Below are 16,235 nucleotides of genomic sequence, written 5' to 3'. Positions count from 1 at the left end.
TCTCTTCTTGGGGCCTCAATCTCTCCCTCCATAGTATTAAGGGGCTGGGATTAAATAACCACAAAGGATCCTTGTACGTTGGATCAATAGAAATTGACCCCCGGAAGCCTTGGGTCTTGGCGACACAAAGCTCACATTGTCAGGGCCAGGGAGGCTTGGAGTTTAAAGCAGTTAATCCCCTGGCTGGATGACTCGGACAAAGAGGATTAACCCTGAGATGAGAGTCATCATCCAAATATAGAGCAATCCCAAGCACAACATTAGAAATGGGAAGCACCCCCAATATTCTTCTGGAAATTCTTGCTCTCTAACCTTTTCGGTAAGCTGATCGATGAACCCTCCAGCACCCCAAGATCAAGGTGGTAGACCCTCTCCGTGTTCCTCCACCACCTTTCTCTGTTCTACTGTCCAGAGTTACAGCATTTCTTTGATATACACAGGTTTCTTTAAGGTACTCCAGGTTTGGTAAACAACTAACCATGCAGAACGTACATGCGCCAAGGGCTGTGTTAGACATCGGTGTTACAGTGGTAGAAAGATGACATGGTCCTCACTCTCAGGAAGTTTCATTATAGTGACAAAGCACCCATAGGGTGTCGTGTACCCTGCTAAGCACTAAAGAACCATGATTTCAATAAATGCCCCTCAATAACCCCAGAAAGTAGATCTCATTATGACCATTTTACAGATGAGGAAACTGAGGCCACCATGGAACCAAGAGATCACCAATCCTATGACGTGAACACTGGAGCACAGCATAGCTTCTCTGCCAGAGACCGGCTAGCACCACCAAAAGAGGAAAAAGAAAAGTCACCCATGATAGGGAGTGAGAGGAGAACCTGGGCCAGCACCCCACCTTGTTTCCACATTGCCTCCGAACAATTCTAATCCACCTCTTCATCGTTCCCCTTGAGCTTGTCTTCTATTACTTTAATTATTAAGTTTCTGCTTGAACATTGTTTTCCTATAGCTTCCCTTCCTTAAGGTTTAATATTTATGCATTAATTATTTTAAAAAGCAAGTGTTTGCATTTAATCTATAGATCTTTAAATGACCATGAGTGGACTGTGGTCATCACTTATCACTGGGGTAGGAGTGGGACTGAGTCCCATGTACCTCCAGACTCAAAGTCAGAAACTCTTGACATTGCTGTGACCTCTCCACCTCCATCCTCTAGCCTAGACCGTATAGTTTGAATAAATCCCTCCATTGCCTTGGAACCTGCCCCTGAAATATTTATGAAAACAAAACCTGCACACTCGTGAGTAATGATGGATGGTACATTTACACAGGGACACATTCTGTTCCCTGTCCTTAGCAATATTCATTTGCAGGTTTCTATCAGGGGAAGACCTTGAAAACTCACACTATCCCTGTTTAGGTGAGTTGTAGGAGCCTAGAGCTTCTGCCAATATATGTGCCGTCTGGGGTCGACACAGGAAGCAGCTCACAGCTTGAACAGCCAAATTCCAGACCCAGACATCTGTGACTCAAGAAAGCCTAGAGGTCTGGCCAAATTACCTTTCTTCCATCTACGCAGAGCTAGAAGCAAAGGAAATGAAGTTGTGCCTCCTCTTCTCCAAGGACACATTTAAAAGTCTGCGATTTCTTTTCTCTGGGCCTTAGGTTTTCCATCTATAAAATGGAAATGAGAGAAAGGATATGGCCTACATGGTCTAGCTCCTCAAAGAAGTTCAAATCAACTCTATTTCTCAGTTAGGGGAGAATTTTTCATTGCCTTTTGGAAACAGAAAGTTAATATTACTCTCTCCACTGCCACCCAAGACAGAAGCAAGCTCTAACAACCGAAGGGAACAAGAAGTGGGTTGAACAGACGTATCTATAGAAAACAGGAAGACTTGTTAGGGCCACAGATTTCTGTGTGGTGAGCTGAAAGAGGGAATCTATGGTGTGGGTTTTCACTGCTGGAGAGATGACATTGTTGGGTGAGCTGTAATCAAAGGTCAGGACAGCAGGGAGCTTTGGCCTTTGCTGCCGACGCATCTGAGAGCTCCAAGGGAACATGGAGTATATGTTCCTCAATCTAGAGGAGGCTAGAATGGCAGCAAAGGAGGTGGTGAGTACAGAAACCATTCGCTGCTGAGTACCTACTAGGCGCTGAAGACTTAGCTCATTACTGTCACTTACACTCTTATTTCCTGCCCGGGCCAGTGAGAAATAACCAGGAAGAAACTTGGGTAGTAGAGCAACCACAACAGCATTAACTCATTCCCATATCCAATAAATATCTATTGCATGCCTACTACGTGCCTGCCACAGGGATAACAGCAGACGTTTGCAGGAGAAGACACAATGGGGCAGACTGACTCAGAAATTTTCATATGGAAGTCTAACAAACGATGGGACATTGCAGAGATGAGTTAGTGGGGTGACTGTACTGCACAGAACAGAAGGTTGTTTCCCACAGAGGCACCTTGGAACTCTCTCACCCACTTGTCTCATTTTAACCATCATGGGTCCCATGCAAATCATCCTCTCGATAGCACTGGTGACATTAAGTGGCAGATGCTCAATTCTCTCTTCACACAGAATTTTTAAGTCCTTCAGCAAGTATGATGGTCCCTTAATTGACAGTTGGACCAACATATTTCTAAGTCCAGGAGCATGAAGGCAACAAAAGGGTACTTGAGTATCATTACCACCACCACCACCACCACCACCATCATTATCATCATCGTCATCTTCTTCTTCATCATCGTCATCATTACCATTATCATTTTACAATTGAAGAAACCATGGCTCAGAAAAATGAAATAACTGGCGCACGTTTACACAGCTAGAAGGTAATAAAGCTTGAGTTCAAACTCAACTCTGTCTGGTAACAAACCCACTACTCCATCCTATGTCCCATATGGTCAGGCCTAGTACTCACACATAAAAAATGGAGGCCACTTTGCTATCTCTTTCTCATACTTCCTTCTGGGCTTCAATTCTTTTATTCCCATTATTTCCCCCCCCCCCCACACACACACAGAGGAAACCACTTGCAATTGTGGTACCTACTTTTTCTTTTTTTTACTCCCCCAGTATCATTGCAAACAAAACTGACACCATATTCAGCCATACCATGGGGAGGAAATGAATAGCACCTTGAGTCTGAGACTGAAGTCATTCCCGCTCTGCCCTTTTCCTATAGGGCTATTGCCTACTTCTCGCTTTTTATAAAGAGGAGCACATTATGCAAGATGCTGTAGATACAGGATTTTTTGAAGCAAGCTGGTGACACTCTTTCACTTGGCATAAAATCGATTTAAATAAGTTTCTCCCTTTTCAAGATTCTTCCCTGCTCCTGCTCAATCTTAAATTAAGAGCAGTACAATAATAACGCAAGAACATCACACCCCTGAATTTCAGCCACCTCTCTCTGGAGGATTTTGTCTCTTTTTTTGAAAATATGAGCTATTTTTTAGTTTCCACTTGTTTTTCTTTCTTACTTATCACCACACATTGCTTTCTGTAAGATATAAGCAATTGGAGCCTTCCCATTTAAAGTCTGTTTTTAGATCACGAGATCCACAGAAAGGCTCCCAGAAGACCTTGGAAAGAAAAGGAATAACTTCAGGGAGTTATACTTCAAGATCCACCAAAGCAAAGATTTAAAGTCACCTCCAGTGATTAAATGGTTCCATGAATTTGTTCAATAAATATTCATTGAGCACATACTATGTGTCGGGCAATATTTTGAGTACTGGTGATTCAGCAGTAACTGGGCCCATTGAAGGGACAAATAAATAACGTGTTAATTTTACTCAAATATGTATCTATTTCTTGGACCTCTTGCTTCAACTCTAGACTCATATATACAACTATTTACTTAACATATTCCGTGGGTGGACAATCGAACCCCATAACTGTTTCTTCTCCATCTCAGTAAAGGGAAACTCCTTTTTGTCCTCCATGTCAAAATATGTGGACTCATCCTCGACTCTTTTCTTTCTCTCCTTCCTAAATCTATCATATCAATAAGTCCTATCTGCTCTCTCATCAAATATATCCAGCATGTGGCCACTCCTTACCATCTTAGCCACTATCTCCTCTGGTCCAAACCACCATCATCACTCACCCGGATCACTGCAACTGGCCTCCTGACTGATCTTCTTGTATTTATTTTTGACCGCTAGAGTCTATTTTAAGTTCTAAAGCTTAAGCGATCGTTGTAAAACATAAATCGGATCATGACTACCTGTGCTCAGAATTCTCCAATGGCTTCCTCTCCTACTCAGAGTGAAAATGAAAGTCTATAGAAGGCCCTACGAGACCCTGTATTACCTAGTTCCCTGCAATTATTCTCATCCCATCCTCCACCATGCTCCCCCTCTCTTGGTTGTGTCTACATGAATCTCCTTACTGTTCCCAGAACATGCCATCTGCTGCCTCAGGACCTTTGCACTTGTTGTCCCTACCCGGAAGGGTCTTCTCCCAGATATCCGTTATGTAAAATGCCCACCTCCGACTCCACCCTACTTCCCTACCCCCGCCCAGCCAGGCATTCTCCATCCTCCTTTTCCTGCTTGATGTCCTCTCGTCGCCTGATATTACGCATAGTATTTGTCTCCCCCAACTAAAATGAATACTTCATGAGGATGGATCATTTATTTTTATTGCTGTATCCTCTACCTATAACATGCCCGGCACTCAGAGAACACTCATACATATTTGGCGAATGAATGACTATCTAGATATAATATATTTATGTCGAAAGTAGGTCAGCCATGGAAGCATAGAAAAACACACACAAAAAAAAAGAAAAAAGAAAAAGAAAAAAAAGAGCAAGTCGCAGGCATTGCCCATTCAAGAAGAGCCCAGAAGAAAAGGAGCCTTAGCCGAGGAGACTTTAAATATTAAGATTTCTATGATGGATTGATTGCAAAAAAATCCTCAATTCTTCCCCTCCCTGGATCCATACTCTTTGTAATGTGACTGTGTAGCTCCTGCCATAAGAGTCTGTTCCCTTCTCCTTCACTCTGGGCTGGCCTGTGACTTACTTTTCTCAAAAGACAAGGATGAAATAACAGTGTACCAATTGTAAGTATGCCTCAAGAGGCCATGCAAATGTCCACTCTTTCTCTTGGACTCCTGACCTTTATGTGAACATGCCGAGGTCACCTACTGGAGGATGAGAGACCACAGAGAACAGAGCAAACTCTTCCCAGCTGAGGCCACCTTACAGCAGCCAGCCCTCCGCCTCACCATCAGCAGACCCAAATCAACCAAGTGCAACCTAGATCTGTAGACCTGCCCAGCCAACCCATAGACATGAAAGAATAATACATGCTTGCTGTCTTAAGCCACTAAGTTTTAGGGTGGTTTGTTCTGTAGTCTCATTGGCAACATCAGCCCTAATGTGTGTGATTAGTCCTTAGGGTAAGCATGTAAGTTGCTTTGCTCTGAGTATATGCTCACCAAGGAAACCTTCTCTTTGTGACTTAATTTTCATGAAGTGGGGTCTGTAGGAAGAAGACCCACTAACCATGTTACACAATGTCTCAGCCATTGCAAATCAATAGACTGGCATGAAGATGAGCAAGGTCACTATGATATGGTTATGATATAGCCAGAGAAACAGAGCACGTTTCTGAGGCAGCAAAACTAAAAGCTAGACTTGGGATGGGAGAAATTCACAGAGGTAAATGTTACCTTCTGAGGTGACTTAGAGAACATCCAGCCAGCCACTGTAACTGTGACCCGGTCTTACCACGTCCTATTTCACAGAAACGTTGACACAGTTCTCAGGCCCCCAGCCTTACTTCTGTCCATGAAATACACTGCAGTAGCCTTATTGCATCCAGAATGCGGGATCTATCATGTGAGATGGAGCTCTCAAATCCCCAAATCATGCTCTCTGTAAGAACAAAGTCTCAAAAAGACAGGGCAGCAAACTGATCTTCATATTAAGCCTACAAGATGGAGGCTTCAAATAAATTCATCATGATATTATATAAATGCATTCCATGGTACACCAAAGATTTGTACATTTCCAGTTGATTCCAACACCTCTATGACCATAAAAACTAGTATTGCTCTCAAAGAAAAAAGAATAATAAGTAGCAAGGACAATGCCTTGAGGACTATTCAATAAAGCTGACCCTTTCTTTCATTATAGGGGAAATGAAACAAACATAATACAAAAGTTCAAAAGAAACGCAAATACAGTTCTTAATCTGGATGAAAGATATCTGGACACTGTTTTGCCCTGTCTCCTTCACTCCTGCACTTCCCATTGCCTTGCAAAGATTAAGCCTCTTCCTGCTGCATTTGTTTATGCTCTGAGTGACCACAGGAACCTATGTCTACCATCCAAGTGTCTAAACATACACTGTAAGATTTCAGACGATTCCTTAAACAAGAGCTCAGGACATGAATTACAATGACAAATATAAATCTCACAAAGTAATACCTCAGTGGCATTGTCATGTTACCCCTCTGACCTTAAGTCCTACTTCTGCTCCCCTCACTCACTCAGCCACAGCCTCCTCGACCTCCTCTCTGGTTTCCCTATGAACACCCCTCCCTCTTGCTTCAGGGTTTCCGCAGGGCTGTTACACTGACCAGAATGCTCTTCCCCAGACGTATGCCTGCCTCACTCCCTCACTTTCCCAAGGGTTTGGTCAAATGCCATACATCAGCAAAGCCTTCTCTTGCCAAGCTGCATAAAAAAATAACAAGCTTTACCCTACCCTCTGGCAGCACACCCCATTCCTTTTACCGTACCTTATTTCTCTTCATTATAATGCATCATTATCTGATACCCTATCTAGTTACTTATTTATTTGTCAATTATCTTAAACACACACACAGTTAAGCTCCTTGAGAAGCTTTATTTAGTTCAATTTCATATTACCCACACATAGAGCAGTACCTAACACAGAGCAGATATTCAATGAATAAACTGCCATTTTTTGAGTGCTTACTCGTGCCAAGTAATTTATATATGACAATCATTTCACAACGAACAAATTTTTCAAGCGCCTACATCATTATTATACATCATTATCATAACAACTCTCTGTTATCTCCATTTTACAGATCAGGAGACTGAAGCTCAGAGAGGTTAAGTAACTTGCCTAAGATACTCACCTAGGTCTGTTTGAGCATCAAAGCCCACGCTCCTTGCAGTGTGCCAACCTGCTTTTCAAATACCTTAATGATGGTTTAAGTGACAAAAATGGATGTGATACACATCTCTGGCAAAACATGCATAACACAAGAGCTCTTTGTTTTATCATTATTCATCACCCACCACAGCTTTGATCCATGAGACTGGATTTTCATCTCCCAGAGAAGTCTGGCAGTAACAGCCTTAGCTTTCCTTTATTTCTCCCATTTGGAGACAATCAAGGTCAGAGCTTTCCTTTTGAACTGGGCTGGGACAAGAAGACAGGTCAGGGACCCAAGGGGGAAGAAAGCAGAAGTTTGACTGCTCTGAGAACCTCTCAGAATGTTCTAGAATTCCTGTTCCTGTGAAGAACTGCTTCAAAATCTTCCTGGTCCTGGAACTTGGGGAAACAATCCATTAAAAAGAAAAAGAAGAAGAAGAAAAGAAAGTCTGACCTGCATCAGATGTATTCCTCCTTCAGTGCCAGCCTCTGTCTGTCTACTGGGGTCTGGTCACGTACTACAAACCTCAGCCCTGTTGTGACCTTTAAAGCTCTTCTCATCCCGTGGCAATGATGTTGATGGGGTGAATAATATGGGTCACTCACAGACCAAGGGACCAAAAGAGAGAGACCCAGTACTTACTGAAATCCATGCCATCCTTCATTTATGAGGGTTACATTTTAAAAATAATCACCACCGCAATTAATTCCTGTTTCCTCTCTATTCCTGCCAATCTTGTTTTCACACCTGCATTTACCAAACTTATCACACTTCATTATTACAGGTGTTTCTCCCGCACCAGGTATGAGATGCTGGGGAGCCTGGTCTGTGTTTCCGTCATTTCTGCATCCCCAAGGATTAACCCGGCCTCTGACACATACTAGGTGCCCAGTGAGTATTTGCTGACTCAAGAAAGATGCAGAATGAGCCTGTACTGTATCTGCTGCATTGGCTGGAGCAAACAGGACAAGTCACCTCTCCTGGAAAGGGCAGGAAGCGGAAATATAGAAGAGACTGTTGCAGACCAGAAAGGACTCTTAAATTGGTGACAATGCCCAGCTCTCCCCCATACACACACACCTCTCATCCCCTCACCTGCCGCTCCCTGAACCTCAAAGCCACCCACATTTGCCTCCTGAACAGGCTTTTAAAAACCGAGCAGGCATCCTCCAGTGCCCCCACTCCACCCCACCAGGCTGCTCCTGTCAGAGCCCAAGACACACACATTCAGTTACCTTGAAACGAAGCTAGTTTGCCTATTATTTCTGGTTAAAGGATCGTGTTTCAGCAGCCCGGCTGAACCCTGGACAGCAGAGACATCTAACACTCCTCTGCAGAAGAAACGGCAGTGCCTCGCTCCTCCCTAGCTAAACGCATTTGCTCACCCATCCCTGCAGAACAAATCGTGCTCTTTTCCTTGCGCTAAAATCCATCTATAAACAAATCCTGTGTCCCTAAGAAACCGCTCCCACGCCCGCGGAGGGCGCCCTCCACATACAGAAATGCATACTCACAAACCCCAACCCAGAGCCACCAGGTGTAAGCTGTTTTTCATCTGTTCTTTAAGAATAAACCAACAACAACAACAAAATTCATCTCGTAGGAATAAAACTGAAACTAAAAGCGGTGGCTAGGAAGCTTACAGAAACGGAGTTACAAATGTCAGCAGAATAAGTTGCAAAACTATGTATGGAGCTAACAGTTCGAACAGGATTTTAAAAACAGCCCTCGGGGACGCCACCTTCGCAGAAGCGCGCAGCCTGGGGCGGCGGGCAAGTCCTTGCTTTGCAGCGTCCGCTTTCCAGGACTCTCCCTTGTCTTTTATGCCATTTACTACCAACATTGAGAGGTACCAGTGTGTACGTTTCAGCCCCAGCAGACGAGCCTGGGAGCCCCCTGTCCAGGCCCCAGCGAGCAGCGCCGCGCCGTCCCCTACCTGGGTGGGAAATCCGCGCGCGGCCGCCCCCCGGGTGAGAACCAAGCAGCGTCCGCCCTGGCGATGCCGGCGCAGGCAGGAGCCGGCGAGTGTCACACCTGCATCGCCGCGCCCACGCCGCCACAGCTGCCGGCCCTGGCGCAGCGCGCAGCGCGCCCCCGCCGCACCGAGCACCGAGGGCGGTAGGCTCCTGGGTCCCCTATTCAGCGGGATCTGATCCTAACCGGCTTTCTTCTTGGCCGGGGCATTAAAGGTATTCGCTGCGAGGAGCTCTACGCTTCTAAATCCCCTTCCGGTTCCAGGCGGAGTGTTTAGGTAGCTGGGTGGGAAAGGGACCCGGCGGAGCCCCACTATAGATTGGCAGATCGATAGGTGTTAAACTTCTTATTTCTCAATTTTGAATTTGCCCAACTGATTATGGTCGGTCATCTCGCTTGGCTCTCTCTATCCCTCCTGGGGAGAGGGGATCCCCGTTCACGGACATGTCAGAGGACAGGAATCATATTCCTGGAAGGGGAATCCTCTGATAGCCCCATTCAGAAAGTATTTTATTTTAGATAATGAATGTAATTAAATCGCTCTGTCCTTGTTATCCATAAGGGAACTGAAAATAACCTAATTTGCCAGTGGGGAGCAGGAGGAAGAGGTGGAGGGCTTGATGCATTAAACCCCCCGCCCCCTCACCTCCACCCAGAAGGGGCCAGCAAATTCAACTGAAAGGCTCTTTCCAGGAGCAAGGCTCCTTCTAGGAGGCAGTGAGAAGCAATGAAATGACACTGGAAATTCAGACGTAAAATCAAAACAATCCAACGCTCCGGTGCCTGGCCTCTAGGGTCCGGATCTACATAACTTTCCAATAGTGCTGGAATAGAGCCAAGTCCTGAAAGACTCTTCCCTCCTCCCACCCAGCACAACCCACCATCACAAGATCTTCAGTTCCACCTCCTGTCGCTACAGCCAGCTCCTCCGTCTCTTCCCTCCTTCAGGCCCCATCATCTCTCACCTGCTCACCTGGACCACTTCAAGAGTTTCAACTACTCAGCCTCTTAGACGCATTTCTTAAAATGTGACTGTGATCTTGACTCTATCCTACGGACAACCATGCACTGGCTTCCCAATGCCCTCAGAAAAGCCAAAATTCCTTTTGTTTAGTCATCAATGAGCAGGCTGCTGCTGAACCCCTCTACCTCACCTCTTCATCCCCATCTTTCCCACATGCTTCAGTCATACCAAACTTTTAATCTCTTGCACATGCCTCATTCTCTCACCTCTGAGCCTTTGTCTATACTGTTCCCAATATCTGGAATATTCTCTTGCTCCCAATCTTCTTCTCCCTGCCTAATGCCTAGTGATTCTCACTTCCTCCAGAAATTCTCCCCTCATCCCTGCACTGAGTTCTCCCTGCTCCAAGTGCCTAGAGCCAGCACTTCTTTCTCTACCACCACACCCAACGCATGTCGCTGAAGTTAGATGCTTAATGTCTGTCTTGCTCACTAGAATATAAGCTGCAGAAAAGGATGTCTCTCTTGTTTGCCACGTGTGCACAGAGCACGCAGCCTATAGTGTCTGTTTGATATACATACATATATGTGTGTGTATATATATATATGTGTGTGTGTGTGTGTGTGCGTGTGTATACACCTTAGTACATCCACATCTAAATTAAAATATAGAACAGTTCTGGCATCTAGAGGTTTCTTTATGTTTCTTCCCGGACAGTAACTACTGATCTCTCCTAAGTAACCACTATGCTCACATCCATCAGCATCAGGTAGTGCTGTCTGTTCTTGAACCACATATGAATGAAATCATACAATATGTATTCTTTTTCTGTATGGTTTCTTTTAATCAAAAGGATAGCTCTGACTGAGATTCAACCATATCATTATACATATCAGTAGGTAATTTTTTTATTGCTGTATAGCACTCCATTGCCTGAATATAACTCAATTTATTTATTTCCAGAAGGTAGTCATTCTAGTTGCTTCCAGTTTTGAGCTGGTATGACTAAAGTCACTATGAATATTTGATAGACATATGCGCTCTTTTCTTTTCGAGTATGTAACTAGGAGTATAATTGCTAGGTTGTAAGGTAAGTGCATGTTTTGTTTTAGAAGCTACTACAGAAATTTACAGTCCTACGCAGTTTTTCAAAATTCTAGCTGAGGAAAAAAAACTGAAAAATCAACAACTCTTCTTTGATCCTTATGAAAAGTGAGGTCACGGGGCAAATTATCGCTTCCAGAATTGGAAAGGCAGACAAGCAGATGCAGAGAATCAGCACTTACCAGAGCAGAATCCCATGAGTGGAAGCCTCTACAGAAACCAGTGCCAGGGCAAGAAAACCTGAGCTGTGATTGACAAATTATTGGAGTCTCAGTGTGGACAAGTCTGTGAAATAAAAATTCCAGAAGGACCCAGTCACCAGAAAGCCACCACACTTTTGTGAGTTTTACCTTTAGGGTCTCAACCAGTTCTCACAGGACCCTCATGTTCTCAGCAAGTGGAGGGGGAAATGTGGCCATTTCGAAAACAGGCCAGAGCGTTTTGCTCTTTCTAACAAAGCCTACCCAACTTTGGGGAAGGAAAAAACCCAACTCCAGTTTTCTCCAGTCATTCTGTCCCACTGAAAGGGGTGGGAACTGAGAGGCACTTAAAGCGTACACCAAGGAGCACAGGCTCCCTAAAAGACTGCAATCTAACCATAAGACAACTGAACACTTCCCCTCCCTCCAAACCTTACCACCATATCACTAAAGCCCTCTTTACTGACTGCAGTTTCTTTCACCCAGTACATCATGTCCAGCTTTCAACAAAAAAATTAGAAGGCGTGTTAAAATGCAAAAAAAAATTAAAAATAAAAAAATAAAATAAAATTTGAGGAGCCAGAATCACGCCCTTGTATGGCAGGAATGTTGAAATTATCAGACCGTGAACTTAATATTCAAAGGGCTCTAATGGAAAAAGGAAATAACATGCAAGCACAGATGGATAATATAAGCAGAGAGATGGAAATTCTAAGAAAGAATCAAAAAGAAATGCTAGAAATCAAAAACGCTATAATAGGAATGGAGAATGCCTTGGATAGGCTGATTAGTAGATTGGTTATGACTGAGCATGAAGATATGTCAGTAGGAACTTCTGAACCTGAAAAGCAAAGAGGAGAAAAGACTGGAAGAAGAAAAAGAAGAAAGAAAAGAGAAAGAGAGAGAGAGACAGAGAGAGAGACAGAGAGAGACAGAGAGAGAAAAAAAGCAAGCAAGGAAGGAAGGAACGAAGGAAGAAAGGAAGGAAGGAAGGAAGGAAGGAAGGAAGGAAGGAAGGAAGGAAGGAAGGAACGAACGAACGAATGAAAGGACTATCCAAGAACTGTAGGACAATTACAGAAGGTGTAACACGGAAATAATGAGGATACCAAGAAGAAAAAGAAAGGAACAGAAGAAATATTCAAAGCAATAATGACTGAGAATTTCATCAAATTAATGTCATCAAACTACAGATTCAAGAAGTTCAGACAACAGGCAGGCTAAACAAGACGAAGAGGGGCGACTATGCCTGGTCGTGCGAATCCTGAGAAGAGATATTCATTTGATGTGAACCCCAAGAAAGACTATCTGCTGAGATGGACTCCCCCCGTGGTCAACTGAGGGCCCAAATTGTATAAATAATGAGACTAGAGCAGCCGTCTGCTGACAGGGCTTCTCACGTACCCTGAACACCAGAAAGAATCTCTGAATGAACTCTCCGCTTCCTGCGCTTGCGGCGCATCCTCTGTGCAGCACTTTGTCTTCCCAGCATCCAAGGGACTAAGACCTGCCCCCCATCCAATCAGGACTGTTCCACAACGACCAATCAGGATGCGTGATACTGACCGATCGGGATTCGGGCCAATCGGAATGAGCTTTGGTCTCTCTAAACTGCATAATGAGGACCCTGGGCGGGAACGCCGCCACTTCACCTCACAGAGAAGCATGCGTTGCCTTTCTGCTTGGTGTGAAAAGCGTTACCTGAAAAAGGCCTCTCCTTTCCGCCGCTTTAGTGCCTTTTGGATTTGTTTGTAGGCCTATCATTACTCAAAATGTCAGAGAAATAAAAAAATAAACACCTTCAAAGAAGCCGGAGTGGGGAAAATACCTCACTTGTACAGGAGCAAAGTTTAAAATGCCCTCGAACGTCTCAGAAACCATGCAAACGAGAAGAGAGGAAAATAGTGGAAGTGTTGAGAGAAAACAAAACAAAACCCCAACCCAGAAGTCTGTATTCCGAGAGCTGAAATTACCCTTCAAAAGTGAAGAACGAATACTTCCTCAGACAAACAAAAATGGAGTGTGTTGCCAGTAGGCTTTGCCTTGCAAGAAATATTGTAAGAAGTTCTTCAGAGAGAAGGCGTTGGCCTGAAACCTCGGGAGCCTCTCGAGGGAAATCGGAAAGCGGCCCGTGTACACAGAGGACAAGGAGAGACCTAAGTAAGACAGAGGGAGGCCACTCCGGACTGGTAGGCGGCGTTTTAACAAGCAAGGGAACGTGCACACGAGGCTTGTCTATAAGATGTTTGCGCCACCTGCCAGAATCTTAAAAGTTCATATAGTGGCCTTAATGAGGTCACGTGCACAATCCGGATGGTTTCTCAACCTCTCTCGCTCCTCTGTCAAGGCTGCATCCTTGAAATTGACGCCCACTGTGAGAATGGTGGACAGAGTGTGCGGTCCAAGGACAGGGTGAGGAGCCTGCAATTCTCCAGGTCCAGCTCGTGCGTCAACCGGCTGTCACGTCCTCTCCATGAACAGAAGGAAATGGATCTAGGTCAGAAACTCCGACCTGCATAAAGAAAGGAAGAGCGTGAGAGAAGAGCATAAACGAAGGTAAATAAAAACTTTTATTTTTCTTATCCTTAAGTGATCTTACGGATAAAAGTTTGCAAAAAAAATAACAATAGCAACAATGTATTTGACTCTGTATGCCTATTACATATAATGCATGAGTATTTTAAATGCATAAGCAATAGCATTTATAAGCATACCTGTATAAGGAAGATGAATGGCAGCAATGATACAAGATAGAGGAAAGAAAAAAGAGAAAGGAAGTCGGAATATTTTTTTTTATGAGGTATGTTATTTGAAAGTGAGCTTGAATTGGCTGTAAATATATATTGCAAACTATCTAAAACACTATAGAAATTAAATATATATATAGTTGGTATGCTAAGAAAGGAGAGAAAAATGGAATCATAAAATGCTCAGTTAAAAACACAAATACAAAAAAAAATAGAGTGGAAGACCAAAATAGGAAAAAAAGAACAAGGACAATAAATAGAAAATACAAATATGGTACCTGGCAATCCAACTATATCGGTTATCGCTTTAAATGTCAATAGTCTAAATATACCAATTAAAAGATACACATTGACAAAGTGAATCAGAAAAACAAGATTTGACTCTATGTTGTCCACAAGAAATCCATTTTAAATACTAAGACAGAAATAGACTAAAAGTATAAGGATTAATAGGTGAAGCACAGAGGATTTTTAGGGCAGTGAAACTACTCTGTATGACACGTGTATGGTGGATACATGTCATAGATCTGTCCAAACCCATAGAATGTACAACATCAAGAGTGAACCCTAAGGTAAACTATGGACTTTGAGTGATGAAGATGTGCCAGTAAAGGTTCATTGATTGTAAGAAATATACCACTGGGGGGCATTGATAATGGTGGAGGCTATGCATGTGTGGGGTTAGGGGGTATATGAGAACTCTGCCAACTTTCTGTGCCCAATTTTGCTGTGAACCTAAAACTATGCTGAAATTCTATTTGAAATGGATTTTTTTTTAGTTTCAATATCTCTGCATTATCCAAATTTACTATAATAAGTATATGTTTCTCATATGTAAAGAAAGATAAAATATGTTAAAATTCTATCATTCTTCTTTTTCTACCATCAAAGAGGGGGAAAATCAAACTAACTCATTGGGTCTCTTCAAATATTAGGCTTCCAAATCTTGAGTTATTTGATGAGTAACACCTTTTCTCTGACCCTGATCGAACTTGTTCTACAGTAAAAACGTTGAGAAAGGGAATTGCAACCCTCCAGGACTGACATCTTCCTCAGGTCTGTGCCTCTAGTTCTCCCACCCTGTAACCCAAAGGAGAGTGGTAAGGGCGACTTTGTGGCTCTTTGACACATAATGCAAAGCTTATTGATTTGGAAGGGACTGATGCTCACCAGGTGTTTGCAGTAGAGTCAATAACAAAGCTTTAATATTTCATGGCTTTTCTGTTGATGTGTGAGGACAACTCAGACAGGACTTCCTGAGTCACAAGGAGATGGCAAAGGTTACTGGGGACTGCAGAGTCTCCTCTGAAATTGTTGTGCACAGCGTGATTTCACGTACACAGGTCATCATAGACTCAGAGACATGGGTTAGATGACAAGATGTGTGTTTAGCCAGGAAGCATGTTTCCATGGCAATCTTATATTCCTGTGTCTGCCTTTCTTCCTCCATCCACTGTGTTAAGTTCATACTTAACCCAGCTGCAATGCAGCTGGGACCTCAGCTGCTTTATGGGCTGCTAATAATTCTGGAAAGTTTGGCCAAAACCCCAACAATAATGTTCACAGTACTTATCTTGTGATTGCTCGCCGTTTTTTAAGAATCTGTTTTCAATTCAGAGACGTTCACAAAGTTTTCACGAGGAGAGTCATTATTACATTATTTGTAGCAGCAAAACACTACGGAATCCCCTGAATATCCAACAAGAAAGGATTTTTAAAGTAAATCGTGGTAACTGCACAATGAAATCATTCTGAGAGAACATTTAACCACAGGAGGAGAGTGCATGATTAGAAAATGATGCGGAAAGGCAGAGTCTCCAAATGGGCCACGCCATGTGCCCCAGAGAGCTGATATCACACAGTTGCACTAAAGAAGCATGACTGGATCTTTCTATATGACCTCACCACTGCCACTCCAGGTGCCTAGAGCCCAGGCTCCAGCTGGGCTCACAAGTGTTGTTGACCAATGAAGCAGGCCAGGCCACACAAGGTAATTCAAATGGAGGCTAGCAGTGTCTCAGGGAACAGATGGACAACACTCGCCAATTGATCAATGTGCCAGAAACCTACTGGCTGATCCTGGGTGTTCCTAGTGTGATGGCAAGGAGGGAACACCGACTTAGTTCC

At 43.6% G+C, this 16,235-nt stretch overlaps 1 protein-coding gene across 5 annotated transcripts in view; it reads right to left on the bottom strand.

Annotated features, from left to right (window-relative positions):
* The window catches only part of SV2B (synaptic vesicle glycoprotein 2B), a 105,231-nt gene extending 96,071 nt beyond the window's left edge, over positions 1-9,160 (bottom strand). The window contains exon 1 of one of the 5 annotated variants that reach the window (XM_016151669.2): positions 9,056-9,160. The gene's annotated coding sequence lies outside the window, so the exon portion shown is untranslated. Of the gene's footprint in view, positions 1-1,521; positions 2,644-7,098; positions 7,255-7,572; positions 7,751-8,354; positions 8,722-9,055 lie in introns of those variants that run through there. The other 4 variants (XM_016151666.2, XM_016151670.2, XM_016151671.2 and 1 more) reach the window with 4 other exon arrangements.
* Positions 9,161-16,235: the final 7,075 nt, after the last annotated feature.

This window comes from Rousettus aegyptiacus, unplaced genomic scaffold, assembly GCF_014176215.1.
Source record: "Rousettus aegyptiacus isolate mRouAeg1 unplaced genomic scaffold, mRouAeg1.p scaffold_m13_p_14, whole genome shotgun sequence".
Lineage (NCBI taxonomy): Eukaryota > Metazoa > Chordata > Mammalia > Chiroptera > Pteropodidae > Rousettus > Rousettus aegyptiacus.
The sequence above is the reverse complement of the archived record's forward strand: the minus strand, read 5'-3'. Positions and strand labels throughout refer to the sequence as shown.